At 46.6% G+C, this 15,009-nt stretch overlaps 1 long non-coding RNA gene across 4 annotated transcripts; it reads left to right on the top strand.

Annotated features, from left to right (window-relative positions):
* The first annotated feature begins 11,389 nt into the window (after positions 1-11,389).
* On the top strand, positions 11,390-14,925 carry Gm33460. Of its 4 annotated transcripts, none has more exons than XR_871343.1 (5): positions 11,390-11,568; positions 11,891-12,085; positions 12,232-12,395; positions 13,828-13,999; positions 14,270-14,925. It is a non-coding gene; the product is annotated as a predicted gene, 33460 (long non-coding RNA). The 4 variants fall into 4 exon arrangements; XR_871344.2 differs by having other exon boundaries at positions 14,343-14,438; XR_379990.2 differs by having other exon boundaries at positions 13,828-14,925.
* The last annotated feature ends 84 nt before the right edge of the window (positions 14,926-15,009 follow it).

Genomic DNA, 15,009 nt, shown 5'->3' with positions numbered 1-15,009 from the left:
CTAATGACTCAAAAATTCTGTTATAACACCCATTTGAAGGGGAAATCCACGCCACAGAGCTGAGATGCAGGTCTTATTTTAAGAATGAGGTCTTTGGCAGGGCGGTGATGGTGCACATAATCCCAGCTCTCAGGGGGCAGAGGCAGGCGATCTCTGAGTCTGAGGCCATCCTGGTCAACAGAGTGGGTTCTAGGACGGACAAGGCTACACAGACAAACCCTGTGTCAAAGGAGGGAAGGAGAGAAGGAGAGAAGGAAGGAAGGAAGGAAGGAAGGAAGGAAGGAAGGAAGGAAGGAAAAAAGGAAGGGAGGGAGGGAGGAAGGAAGGGGAAGGGGAAGGGGAGGGGGGGAGGGGAAGGGGAAGGGGAGGGGAGGGGAGGGGAGGGGAGGGGAGGGGAGGGAAGGGAAGGGAAGGGAAGGGAAGGGAAGGGAAGGGAAGGGAAGGGAAGGGAAGGGAAGGGAAGGGAAGGGAAGGGAAGAGAAAGGGGCGGTCTTTTGCTAAGCAGGGTTGATGAAGTGAAATGGGGTAAGAAGGGGCATTCCCTGTTCCTTTATAAATACTTGCTATCCAGACCTTAAAGCACACAGATTCACTCTTTTAAATGTTTAAACTCTGGGTGTGTGATTTAAAAACAAAGAAAAGCTTGCTTTGTGTTGCCATTAGATTCTATAAAGAGAGTGAGTGTGGGTTTGGAGAGGTGACTGTCACTCTGGTTCCAGTGCCTCTGGCCTCTGGGGGGGCACCAGGCGCACATGTGGTGCACACACACACACACACACACACACACGCACGCACACACACACACACACATATAATCATTAAGAAAGAGAGAGAGGTGTAGTGGACGGCCATGTTGACAGGTCAACCAAACCGACAGGAAGGCGACTGATAGGCCTGAGCCCACAAGCTTGCTACGTTTTACCTGTGGTAGAAGAAAGTGCCTGAACTCCACTGCCTCCCTCTTTCTCTTCTTTTCTTTCCATCTTTCTTTAAAAAACAAAACAAAACTGAGACACCAGAGCCGCTGGGACTCGAGGCGCTCACTGCTTTACCTAACTTTTTTTTTTACTTATTTTTTTTACTCTAAAATAATGACCATCCCAAAGTTCCTCAGAGAACAAAGTGATTATTAAGATTATAAGTTGTCTTAGAAGATTCCTAAACATGACATTGTTATAGTCTTAGAAGGCTGGGGAGTAGCTTAGGCTAGAGAGCTTGCCTCACCTGCTCTGGGCCCTGGGTTCAAGCTCCAGGATGACAGAAAAATCTAAAGCAGTCTTAAAGGACTAGAAGCCAGGTCTGGTAACCCCAGATACTTAGGGAACTGAGGCAGAAGGATTATGACTCAAGGCCAGCTTGAGCAAGTCAGCAAAACCCCCGACTTCAATTAAAAATATTTTAAATGAGATGGTGCTATAGCTCAGTGGTAGAACACTTGTCTAACATTCATAAGGCCCAAGGTTTACTACTTAGTGATGCCAGTACGTATACACACACACAGAGTTGAATACTTAGTCATGCCAGCATACACACACACACACACACACACACACACACACACACGAATGTATATACTGATATATAGTGAAACCATTATTTAAATAAAAATGTCAGCCGGGCGTGGTGGCTTTCTGAGTTTGAGGCCAGCCTGGTCTACAAAGTGAGTTCCAGGACAGCCAGGGCTATACAGAGAAACCCTGTCTCAAAAAAAAAAAAAAAATCAAAAATCAAAACAAAACAAAATATGTATGTACACACAACAAATATATGAGCCTCAGAGAATTTGATTTTACTTTAGAATATTAATTTTATAAGGTTTAACATACATATTAAAGACTATATCTGGAAAGATAAATAAGAAACCACTCACAGTGTTTGCCCCCAGCTGAAAGACTAGGCAGCTGGAAGGATCAGTAATGGTAATTACTTTTATATCTCTCATATATTTTAAATTTATACCCTAAGCATGCCTTACCTCCTCCAAAAATTATTTTAACATGTTGAAGAAAATAGAAAAAATGATTTTACCCCTTGAATTAATTTTTGAATAAATAATAAGTGTGTGTGTATCCATAAATGCTTAGAGAAAAATCATAGTTATGTACTATTAGTGTCAAACCTGCCAACCTTGGATGGTGTAATTACACAGGGCAACTGAAGCAGTGTGATTTCTATCTTGTGTGTTTGTTTTGTGTGTTTTTGCGTGTTTTGAATGTTTATAATGAGAATTTAATTCTTTTCTTTTGCCAACAGGGAGCTGAACAGGAGAAACAGTCTCCTTTTCCTGTCTTGACCTCAGAATAGGAACAGAATTGGGAATTTCAGAACTTTGGCAGAATCTGCTAAAGGAAACAGACTCAGAATATTCCACAGTAGAGTGTAGCGTTGCTAAACCCTAGGCTGTCTTTGGGAAAAAGGCATGGCTGAAAGTGTATAGTGCACAGTCCTTGGTTGCTAGCATGATGGGACTTAGAATCTCACAGGAGGCATGCCTCTGGCTGTGTTTGTGGGGCCATTTCTATGCTGATTTAATACAGGAGGGAAACCCACCAGGAATGTGGGTGGGAATCCTGTGGGCTGGGTTTGTGGACTTAAAAAGGAGAAAGCAGGCTGCACGCCAGCCTTTGTCAGTCTCTGCTTTCTGTGGATGCTGCGGTCCAGTTGCTTCCGAGTACAACTGTGACAGACTGTGTCCCTACACTGTGAGCCAAAATAAACTCTTTCCTCTTTAACCTGCTTCTGTCAGAGCAATGAGAATAGGTAACGAATACAGTATTTCACTCCAAATAATCTTATTAAAAATGTCTTAGGACTGAAGAGATGGCTCAGTGGTTAAGAAAGAATCCTTGCTGTTCCTGCGGAGGTTTGATTCCCAGCATTCACCTGGTGGCTCACAGCTGGTTAGAAACTCCAGTTTCAGGAGTTCGATCTCCCTCTTCCGGCCTCTGAAGGCACTGTATAGTGCACACATGAACATGCAGGCAAAATGCTCATACATACAAAAATAAATTTAAAAATGAAAGTTTATTTAAAACGCCTTTTAACTTGTACCACTCCACCAGCCCCCGAGTCACTATCTGATCCTCTCCAGTACCCGTTCCCAGTTTGGCTCAGCCTTCTGTCCCAGACCGGACCCCACCCCCCAACCCCTCAAGTCCCGTATTCTTGCATCTGCCACTGGGCTCTGTCCTTTAGTCAGAAAAGGTTAATGTTACCCTTGACAAACAAAAGAACCTCTAAATTCCTTTGTTTTCTTTTCAAAATCATCTATACTGGAGTGACTCCTAAATTATTTTCAAAGGAGAAAAGGAAGACTTTTTTTTTTTACCATTGATGTTTAAAGGGTCGCCCTTTTAACTTAGGAACAACAAACCGCAAAACAAACAAACAAACAAAAATGACTCCTAACCTGACCTTTCCTCATCATAGGAAATAGATTCTTCAATGCCAAAGGACCTTTAATATTAAAGATAGTTTTTAGGTGCTACACTTCTGTAAATGAGGGGCTGTCTAGCTCACTCAGCAGGAAAGGGGACTCTCTGGCTGCTCATTCAGAGGACCCAGAATTTGGTCCCCAGAATCTACATGGTGGCTCACAACCCACTGTCACTCCAGTTTCAAGGGATTCAATGCCTGTTCTGACCTCCGAAGGCACCAGGCACATAGGTGGACATACCCACATGTACGCGCACGAATACACACACACACAATTAAATTCATTGTGGTTTTGTTTTGTTTTTAAGGACAGAGAAAATCCAAGCTTATGTAGCTTTAGTAAAAGTCAGACTTGACTTGGACCCAAGAGGGAAATGGCAATGCATTCTGGGAAAGTCAGAGGAGTGTGTACCTTCCTATCAGTTACCTTTGGTAGTTCCCGCGGTAACTGAGGTCATCATGGTGGGGGAGAGTATAGGGTCACTCTGCTCACCTGTAAGGCAACTGCTCCACCCTCTCCACACCCAGGACAAACTACACCTCAGCATTCCTTCCTCCAAACAGCCACCAAGCAGACCACACCCCAGGCTCCAGTCTGTCAGCTTGCACAGTGGGTCCACCCAAAGACCTCAGTTTCACATTCAGCTTCCAGAGAGACTGACAGATACCTGGACCAATCAATGGCCATCTTTCCTCCTAGAACTTTCTGTGAGCCCTGTCCCCTCAGCTTTGGCATTTGCCTGCTTCAGGTGCAGGGCAATCTTCTGTCTGGATCACGAGGAACTTAATCCACACAGAGACATGCATGCAGTGTTCTGACACACGCATTTACACTCACACATACACACACAAGCACTCTTCACTTTGAGGCTTAGGTTTCATGGCATGACGTCTTGCAGAAAGCACACTCAGCAAGCTGGTATCTCACGTTTCCGCTGCTCTCCGTTTGAAAGTCCATTATTCAGAGTGCCCTGACCTGCTTCAGCCTCCAACAGTCCTTGGGAGAAAAAGAGAGTATCTTTTCCTATTATGTGTGAGACTTGTTTGTCCTCCCAAGGGAACAGGAACAGAGGCCACAGCCCAGCACCGTAAGGTTGACATTTAACAATAGTCCCTAACCACCACCTACTGTGACAATTGAGCAGCTGGCCTAACCCAGGCTGGTTCTGGGTGCAGCCAAAGAAAATGTCCCCAACCTGTTCCAAGATAAAGATGTTTCTGTTGTGGTACAACTTTGAAACACACACACACACACACACACACACACACACAACAGGCAACTGGACAATAATAGTGCTGACTAGCATCCAATGAGTATCACTTCTGGGCAGAAAGACCACCTCCCTCTGCTGCCTCACCTTTCTCTGTTCATAAATACCTCTCACCCTCTGCCTTAGGGTAAAGGACATTATTGTGGAGGGAAACTGACATCAAATGCCCAGAAAAGTGCTCACAGGTTATCATTCTGCCATTGTTCCCGGTCACCTTCCCCTGAGGCGCCTTGTCTATCTGTCCAGTGTTCACCTTCTCTTTCCCCGCCCCCTTGTTCACTAATATCTACACATATCAGCCAGGAGCAACACCCATACTAGAGGGAGCTAGTTATCTATGTTTTTGGAAAACCAAACCTCTAGACTGAGTGGTGATGCAACCCATTTGTACAAGGACATAACAAAGACCCAGGTGCTTCCTGGTGCATTTTAAAAACAATCAGTTCTTTATTTTGTGTGGAGGAGGTGTACCTATGTCACAGAACTTTGTGTGAAGGTCAGAGATCCCTTTTTTAAAGGAGTATTTATTTATTTATTTATTTATATTGGTGTTTTGCCTGCATGCCTGTCTTCTGTGTGTGAAGGTGTCAGATCCCCTGGAACTGGAGTTATAGACAGTTATGAGCTGCCATGTGAGTTCAGGTCCTTTGGAAGAGGAGCCAATGCTCTTAACAAGCCCCTACCCCCACCCCCAGCCATCTCTTTAGCCTAAAGGTCAGAGATCTTGCCTTCCACTTAGTTGGGGCAGGCCCGTCATCATTTCTGTTGCTGTACACCCCAGGCTAGCTGGCCTGCAAGCTTCTACCTGCCATCTCCTCTGGGATCACAGATGTGTGCCACTGCATCACGGCACCTATTCGAGTAGTCAGGCTCTCATGGCAAGCACCATTACCTACTGAGTCGGCAACAAGGCCCTACCTAGATTGATGTCAAATCATGGTCTTTGTCATTTCTGTCTTTTTTCTCTCTAAATAACAATGAGGATTGTAAGTCCAAGAGGCAAATACCCATTAAGGCCCACACAAGGGGGCTGGAGAGACGGCTTAGAGGCTAAGTGTACTGGCTGTTCTCCCAGAGGACCCTGGTTCAATTTCTACTCCCCATATGGTGACTCCCGCTCCAGAAGATCTGACTCCCTCTTCTGGTCCCTGTGGGCACCAGGCTTTTCTGTCCTCCATAGCACCAAACATATATACAGGTATAGAGATATCCATGCAGTCAAAACAGCCATACACATAAAACAATGTAAAAAGAAGACCCTCATAAAATAAAACAAAATTAATAGGTGAAAAAACCCAGCAAGGTGTCTCAGTGGGTAAAGGTGTTTGCTACCAAACCTGATGACCTGAGTTTGAACTCCGGAACTCAAACTGTAGGAGGAGAGACCAACTCCCACACACTGCACTCCGACCTCCATCCGCCCAATGGGATACAGGCCCACACACATACATAAGTAAACATTTTCTTAAATGTTAAATAGAGTGTGGGGGGAGGGCGGGGCGGGGGGGGGGGGGAGATAGATCTATCCCAACAGATGCTCAAGTCACAGCACATAGAAAACAAACAATAAGAAAAATCAAGCCAACGTGAAAAGGATTGGTCACAATTCCTCAACCATCAACATCAACATAGCAAATGGATTGAAACAAAGGAGAAACCCTTCTAATCCATACTGTAAAATATGGCCAGTTGCCAGACATGGGGGCGCAGCCTTTAATCCCAGAAGAAGCAAGGCAGATTTCTGTGAGCTTGAGGCCAGCCTGGTTTGCATAGTGAGTTCCAGGATAGCCAGGGTTACATAGAGATACACTGTCTCAAACCAACCGACATCAACGGAGTGAGCAGGTTCAAATAAGTGTATTATGGGCTCAGTAGGAAGTGAAGAGACAAAGTAAGCAAAATGACGGACAAACACTCATCCAAAGGAAACAGCTAGAAACTAAACAACAAAAGCAGAGAGGCTGGGAGGGTATCATTCAACTGAAGGACAGCCACAGTCTGGAGCTTGGCTGACAGACTAGAGCAAGCAAAAGGAAAAATGCCAGGAGGTTAAAGAGATGGCTCAGAGGTTAAGCATACGGGGTGTTCTTACAGAGGACCTTGCTCCGTTCAGTTCTCAGCACACAGTCGCTCAGAACTGCTCACAACCCCAGGGGGAATCTGACGCCCTCTTCTGGCCTCTATAGGTACTGCATACACATGGCGTACATACACACAGGCAGCACACACATAGAATAAAAACATCCCCCACAAAGCCTGAAAGACCAGAATAACTAAGGTTAGGAAATACTTCATTTGGATAACAATTTTTAAAAAAATCAATGGTTGACCACAGTTTTAAATAATTCTGACACATATCAAGATGTCAAATCTCAGGATGAGTGGGATGGAAAGTCAGAAACTGTTCAGTGAGATTACAAGAAGCATTTGCCAAATTGAGGGAAAGACGCGGGCATACACGTAGAAGCACTTAGAAGTTCAAATAAACAGCACATGGTCAACTGAACCAGTTTGACTCGGGTGGTGGTATGTGCCTCCAGTCCCAGCACTTAGGCAGAGGTGGCAGACCTCTGTGAGTTCCAGGCCAGGGGTCTTAGTCAGGGTTCTACTGCTGTGAAGAGACACTGTGACCATGGCCACTCTTATAAAGGAAGGCATTTAATTGGGGCTGGCTTACAGTACAGAGGTTTAAGCCCATGATTGTCATGGTGGGAAGCATGGCAGTATGCAGGCAAACATGGTGCTAGAGAGAGAGCTAAGAGCTTTACACCTTGATTGGCAGGTAGCAAGGAAAAAGTGACATTAGGCTTGGCTTGAGCATCTAAAACCTCAAAGTCTACCTCCACTGACACACTTCCTATGTGTCACTCCTAGGAGACAACAAGGGGACACCTTCTCTAACAAAGCCACACCTCCTAGTAGTGCCACTCTCTATGGGTTTATGAGGGCCATTTTTAGTCAAACAACTACACTCTACTCCGTGGCCCCCACAGGCTTGTGACCATACAATAGTATCAACACTGTTTAAAAGTCCAAAGTTCAAAGTTTCTTCTGAGACTCAACGCAATCTCTTAACAGCAACCCCCTGTAAAATCAAAATGAAAAAGCAGATCACATACTTCCAACATTCAATGGCACAGGATATACATCACCATTCCAAGAGGGAGGAAAGGGGAGTAAAATGCCAAAATTAAGTAAAGAATATCAAAACTCAAGAGGATAGAGACAAAACGAGCTTATCAGAATAATGTCAGGTCTCTCCTCATAAATCTTAAAAGGCAGCAAGCTGGGATACTGTATCTGATACCCTGAGTAAATAGCTGTAAACTTAGAACTCAGGTTGCTAGGTTTAAATGGCAGGTTTCTTTACCCAGTAGATCATCTCACTAGACCTTGAGTCAGTCCTCTCTCTCTCTCTCTCTCTCTGTGTGTGTGTGTGTATGTGTGTGTGTGTGCGCGCGTGCGTGCGTATGTGTCTGTCTATATGTCTGTCTTTTCTCTGTCTGTCTTTCTCTCTGCTTCTGTGTGTGTATTTGTCTCTCTTTTTTCTCTGTGTGTCGGTCTCTGTCTTTCTGTCTCTCTCTCTCCATCTTTCTGTGTGTGTCTGTCTCTGTCTTTCTCTATCTCTGTCTCCCTTTTTGTTTCTCTCTGTCTCTGTGTATCTGTCTTTCTCTGTCTCTTCAGAGCCTGACTTACGTAGCTCTGGATAGCTTGGAACTGATATGTAGACCAGCTAGCCTCCAACTCACAGAGATCCATCTACTTCAGCCTCCTGAGTGCTAGGATTAAGGTGTGCCCTACCACTCCTGGCTTGATTTTATTTTTTTTAATACTATGTTTTGCCTGCATATGCCATGTGCTTGCCTAGTGCCTGGGGAGGCCAAAAGAAGGTGTTGGATCCCCTGGTACTAGAGATACAGATGGCTGTGAGCTGCCATGTGGGTGTTGGGAATTGAGCCTATCGTAGTAGTTACATATCTGATAAAATACCCTGTCATAAAGCAATTCAAGGGAGAATGTAGAAGTTAGATCCAGTTCTTTCTCCCAGTCCCATGCTCCCAGAAATAAGACTCAGACTCAAAACATACTTACATATACTTTGGCCATATGGCTAGGCTCTTCTATGGCTAGACCTAACTTAAAATATCCCACTTATTTTAGCCTACATTCTGCCACAAGTCTGGTTACCTGTGGTCAGGTACCATGTGTCTAGCTCCTCACATTTTCTGGGACAAATCTCCCTCTTGGCTCTATCTCAGAATCTTTCTCTCTACAGGAGAAAGAGTTTATTGTAGCTTACAACTCCAGGTTATAGTTCATTACTTGTGGAAAAGTCACAGGGGCAGGAGCTTGAGTGGCCTGGTCACATCACATACTGTCAAGAGTAGAGAGAACTAAATGTATGGGTGTTCACTTGCTTGCTTGTGCTCAGCTCTGTTTCTCTACTCCCATACAGTTTTGTGGGGGATGGAGGGGAGGCGGCTGCTAGGGAATGATGCTGCCCACAATGGGCTGGGTTGTCTCTTATCGGTAAGCTTAATAAAGACACTTCACCCACAGACTTGCCCACAGGCCAACCTAATGTCCCTCACTGAGACTTTCTTCCCAGGTGATTCTAGACTGTACCAAACTGACAATGAAAGCCAACCATCATAGGCACTTTCTCTATACTGTTCATTTGGAGCCAGTGTTCATTCCGTGTTAGAAACAAATCTGTAAGAGCCGTTGGGATTGCTAAAGCTCGGAAGTACCAGGCTTACAGTTTTATTTCCCCCATATTCTCTCTCTAGTCATGAGATGCAAATATGCACGATTGTAAGAAAGCTTACAGGAGCACCCATCAAACACAGATATCCAAAAGATTCAGAGCCTGAGAGAAGACTGCTTTCAAGGGAAAACATTGGGATGATAAAATTTCCGATTACCATGCAGTTTGTCAGTCACTCTCTGCTTTGCGCCTAAGTTGTAAATACACTCCATTATGAAAACGCTTCTTAAAGCAATTCTGAAACCCAGGCAGGTGGGGAGCTCCTGCAGTGGGACATGCCTGCATTAAAGGGTGTGGGGTGGGATGATAAGGTTTTCAAACACCAGAATGGGATTCTTCTTTGTAACTTCCCTTTATACGATGTTCATAACAGTAGTTCTGAAGCAGAGGGACTCAGAAGGTGTCTAACTGTACATGATCTTACATTCATAAAAAGTTACATTGGCTGGTGTACTGGCTAGTTTTGTGTCAACTTGACACAGCTGGGGTTATCACAGAGAAAGGAGCTTCAGTTGAGGAAATGCCTCCATGAGATCCAACTCTAAGGCATTTTCTCAATTAGTGATCAAGGGGGAAAGGCCCCTTGTGGGTGGGACCATCTCTGGGCTGCTAGTCTTGGGTTCTATAAGAGAGCAGGCTGAGCAAGCCAGGGGAGGCAAGCCAGGAAAGAACATCCTTCCATGGCCTCTGCATCGGCTCCTGCTTTCTGACCTGCTTGAGTTCCAGTCCTGACTTCCTTGGTGATGAACAGCAGTATGGAAGTGTAAGCCGAATAAACCCTTTCCTCCCCAACTTGCTTCTTGGTCATGATGTTTGTGCAGGAATAGAAACCCTGACTAAGGCAGCTGGGGAGCTGCAATAGTTTCTTTAGTGGTTAAGTGTGCTTGCAGCTCTTGGCATAGAACCCAGTTCTGTTCCCAGTGTCCATATCAGATGGCTCACAAACACCTGTAACTGCAGCTCCCAGGGATCTGATGCTATCTTCTAGGCATGCACACAGTATACATGGGTATGTGGGGGCATGCACTTAGAAACAAAAAATAATCCTTTTTCAAACTAGAGATATATAAAATAGAGACACACGTACACCTGCAGCTATTGCTGCTCTACTGACAGTAGCCAAGCCGTGGGTCAGCTTAGGTGTCCATCAACAGATTAGCTAATAAAGAAAATATGGTGTGTTTACACAACATGGAATTACTCAGGCATGGAGAAGGAAGCGTGCCATTTACAGGGTTGGAACTAGAGGTCATCGTCTGGAGAAAAATAAACCAGATACAGAAAGACAATGTTTCAAGTTTCTTCTCACATGCAGGAACTAGGACTAGGAGCAAAGAAAATGACCCGGATGGTACAGGGATCTTTGGGAAGGAGTATGTGGGTGAGAGATGGGGATAAAATGTAGTTGGGAGGATGGCATGACTGAAGTGTATGTTTGGAAATGAACTAGTGAAGTCCCCTAGTATGTTCAGTTAACATGCAATAACGATCATTGCTGTAAAACAAACTAGGAATTTAACCCAGGCACGGTGATGCCTGCCTTTAACCCCAGCACTCAGGCAGCAGAGGCAGTCCAAGAATAGTCTGAGGCCAGCCTAGCTACAGACAAACCCTTCCGTGTCACCCTTGCATGAGGAAACAAACCTGAGCGGCAGACATTGCAGCCAAGAAAACTGGTGTAAGGGTCTAAATCACGGGCTCCTTCCCTATTCTAAGAAGCATGTAAGCTACTGTAAGCTGGGATGAACAAAGATACCTACACGGGGTTTGCCCTCTGTCTAGTGGGAAGAAATCGGTTTGTTTTTTAGCTGGGAGAGTTACTCGCTGTGGCCACCAGATGGCGGAGAGCACCCGCGGCTGGAAGCAGAGCGGCCCAGGCAGGGAGCTTTGGGAAGTCATCCACACCCCGAGACCCGGCTTTGTAAACGCACGTTTTGGGTGTTTGAAAGGGTTAGGGGTGTGAGTGCTGCCTAAAATAAACAGCTACCCTGGCGGGCATCGGCGGCAGAGCTTCATCTGGCACTGAGTACTCTGGGGACCCAACTTTTCTCTTGGAGAGCTGCATGAGTGTGCTCCATGCACAGGACCAAAGAGGTGTGTGAGGTTCCCCCGAGGTGGCTCACCCTTGTAATCTCAGCATACCGGAAGTGAGGAGGGGGATGACCTTGACTTTGAGACCAGCCTAGTGTGAGAACCTGTCTCAAAAAATGAGAAGCAGGAAGATGAAGGGTTCAGAGTCATCCTCAGTTAAACCCCCCACCCCGCCCCAAGCCCCAGCCGAGTTAAAAGACAAGCAGGGCTGCTCGAGGCCCTGTCTCAAAAAAAAAAAAAAAAAAAAAAAAAAAAAAAAAAAGAAAGGAAGGAAGGAAGAAAAAAGCAAAGTGAAAAGAAGGTGTCTGCCACTTCACACTTTCAGACTGTGATCGCTTAGCTTGAGCGCTGAAGAAATGAAGCCCACCTTGGGCTCGCCCAGGCGGCCCTGATGCAAGCCCGGAGCGAGCCCGCCTGGTGTCTGCGCAGGCGGGAAGGGATCCGGTTAGCCTCATGGACCACAGCAGGACGGGTCCTCTCAAGTCAGTCTCAAGCTGTTGTCTGAAATTCCAAACTTGAGGTATGAGGGTGTGGCTGGGAGTGTGGAGGGGTTCCTTCGGGTGCAGCAACAATAGGGTTTTGTTTGTTTGTTTTTTGTTTTGTTTTTTTGCTTTTTGTTTGTTTGTTCTTTTCAAGTGCGATTTTAAAATTCGTCTGGTTGTTTAGAAATCTCCACCGGGTGAAAGCGTGATTTTTGAAATCTGAACACAGCGGAGTGGAGGACAATCGGAGGCGCGTCCCAGGAAGCATGTGGAAGCAACGTCCGAAAGTGTAAACAGCCAGGACTTTAAAGCCAGGAAGTTAGTGTCCCTACCGGCGGCAGAATGTGGGTAGAGTATCTGGGACTTTTCCATTCGCCAGCATTTCCAAGACACCTGCAGGGATCTCTCTCTCTCTCTCTCTCTCTCTCTCTCTCTCTCTCTCTCTCTCTCTTCTCTCTCCCTCTCTGCCTCTCTTTTTCTCTCTCTGTCTGTCTCTCTCTCTGTCTCCTCCTCCCTCCCTCCCTTTCTCCCTCCTTCCCTCCCTCTGCCTCTGTTGCATGTCTTCCCCCCACACCCACCCTCTACTCGGGTTTGAGCCTCCCGCCTTCTTCATTCCGGCTTTAAAGCTTAGTTAGAAAGGAGGGAAACAGGGTCAGACTAACAGGAAATTTGGAGCATCAGCACCCCTTGAGGTTGAGTCATAAATTACAGCGGTGAGCCCGCTCCAACCGCAGCCGGAACACCGGTCAAGATGAAGGTCAACTGACCAGCAGCTTTCCCTTTGGACCCCAAACTCTTTTGGGGTTCTTCCCGCCTTCCCCGGTTTTCCTTCCAGGTATCGGAAGTATCCTCCCGCCCACGCTCAGGGGCACAACCCTCCACCCAGTAATTCTTGACCTTTGCACCGAGGCATAGAAAACCTGCATCCACCGAGAAGTAACCTGCGCCGGGATGAGGGAGGGAGCGAGCGAGGGAGGGAGGTCCTGGTCCGAGTTTCCCCCAAAGTAAAACAAGGAATACGGGGATTGCTGACGCGCTTTTTTATACCTTTCCTTTTTATCTAGAAAACCAGACTGTTTAGCGACGAATACATATTTCCAACCACGAATCTTTTTGGGTTTGTGCCGAGTTTTACTCGTCCGGTTCAGTTTGTCTGTTTAAGTGAATGTTTTTGTTTATAGCAAGAGCTGAGGACAAGCGAACTTGGGCGACCCGGCAGACTCCTCCACTCACCCCCAGCCGCTCTTTCAGCCTCGCGCCGGCGAACGGCCCTGTGCCCGCGCAAAAGCGCGCAGGGCCCGGGTGGGGAGTGTAAACAAGCCGGCCGGGTTCCCAGACCTTGATCTTTATTTAAATGGAGGCTTGTTTATCGGTGTCATCCTAGGAGGATTAATTAGATACATCTCTTCACAATTTGGTGTCTGACACTCCATCTTAGGAATGCCTTATCACAAGGTGTTAATTGGGGCCACTCAGCCATTTACGTTTCTATTAAACACTGTGAGGGACTTTTCACAAGTACCGGATTCTTTTTACTGTACGGTGCAAAAATATACAAGACTTGAAATAGACTAGGGCCAGAGTCCTCTTTATCCCGGCGTGCGATTAGCATTTTCTTTCTTTCTTTTTTTTTTTTTCTTCTTTTCTTTTTTTTAAGACAGAAACAGCAGAGCATCATTTGACACTCCAGATACACCAACCGTTGGACGTGGGTGCAGTAAGTTGGTACTGACTAGGTTGGGCCAACTATACGTCTTTCTCCCAAATCCCCTGCCCACAGGAACACATTAAAAAGCAAATCTCTAGAGACTACACACACCTGGCATTCTGGGAAAAGTCGGGGCGGCTTTGCCAAAGAGTCTTGGAAATGCGGAGTTTGTGGGCCCCCCAAGTTCGTGGCGGTGCTCTGGTCCCAGAAGTTTGGAGGACGGGAAAGACTGTCCACAGCTCAGGTATATCTTCTGGCAACCTTAATTGGGCGCAGAAGGGGAGGAGGGCCCGCCTGATTGCTTGCCTCCCCACAGCTAATCCTCTTAGCAGCTGCATTTCCGCGCTCCGCAGTTAAAATGACCCTCCCAGCTAGACCTTTACCCCAGGATGAGAAGGGGCTTCAAGGGTTTGCAAGCTGGGCTTTAAGCCGTCTGCAGATAGCCCGGCGGGACGTCTGGCAGGGGGCGGGGAGAGCCCTCTTCCCCTAACTGCTTAGTCTTCCGCACACCTAGGATTCAGTGAGGGCCTGGGGTGCCCTTCCCCGTCCGGGATTAATAACTAAAACCGTGATGCACCGCTGTCCAGATGCTGTTTGCAGAACTGCAGTGTACCAGACAAATGGAATACTTCTTTGTGGCTGCCGCGCCCAAATCCTGAGTCCTGGATGAAATTTAGCTGAGGGTAAGGCGAGCGAGGACATCCACGGAAAACCGTAAATGGGCGCAATAGGGTGCGCTAACATCTCGCCGCTGCGGTGCTTAAGGGACCCGGAACTCTCGAATGGCCACGGGGGTTCCCATGGCGCTTACGTGGGTCTACGAACTGGTCGCCTAAAGTAAACCCAGGAAAAGAACTAAATGACTAAGGGCCAGGGGGGAGGATAGGAAGCTAGGATTAAGCCTGCAGAGCACAATCTTGCATCTCCAGGGCAAACACTCCTTCCCCAACCCCAGCCAACACCCACTGTCCACACTTCCTAGTGGGGCGAGGAAGTAGATCCTGTTCATCTGTGGGGTTGGGGAAATAAACAGAAGCACTCCCTGCTCACCACTCAACGATATCAGTAGCTAGTTAAAAGATTATAGAGCCTTCTGTGGAGGGGGAAGGGGTGTGTGTGTGTGTGTGTGTGTGTGTATGTGAGAGAGAGAGAGAGAGAGAGAGAGAGAGAGAGAGAGAGAGACTGAGAGAGAGAGAGAGACAGAGACAGAGACAGAGAGAGAGAGACTGTTCACTCTGGAAAGGGGGCAGAAAG

The sequence above is a fragment of the Mus musculus genome, chromosome 9 (assembly GCF_000001635.26).
Source record: "Mus musculus strain C57BL/6J chromosome 9, GRCm38.p6 C57BL/6J".
Taxonomy (NCBI): Eukaryota; Metazoa; Chordata; class Mammalia; order Rodentia; family Muridae; genus Mus; species Mus musculus.
The sequence above is the reverse complement of the archived record's forward strand: the minus strand, read 5'-3'. Positions and strand labels throughout refer to the sequence as shown.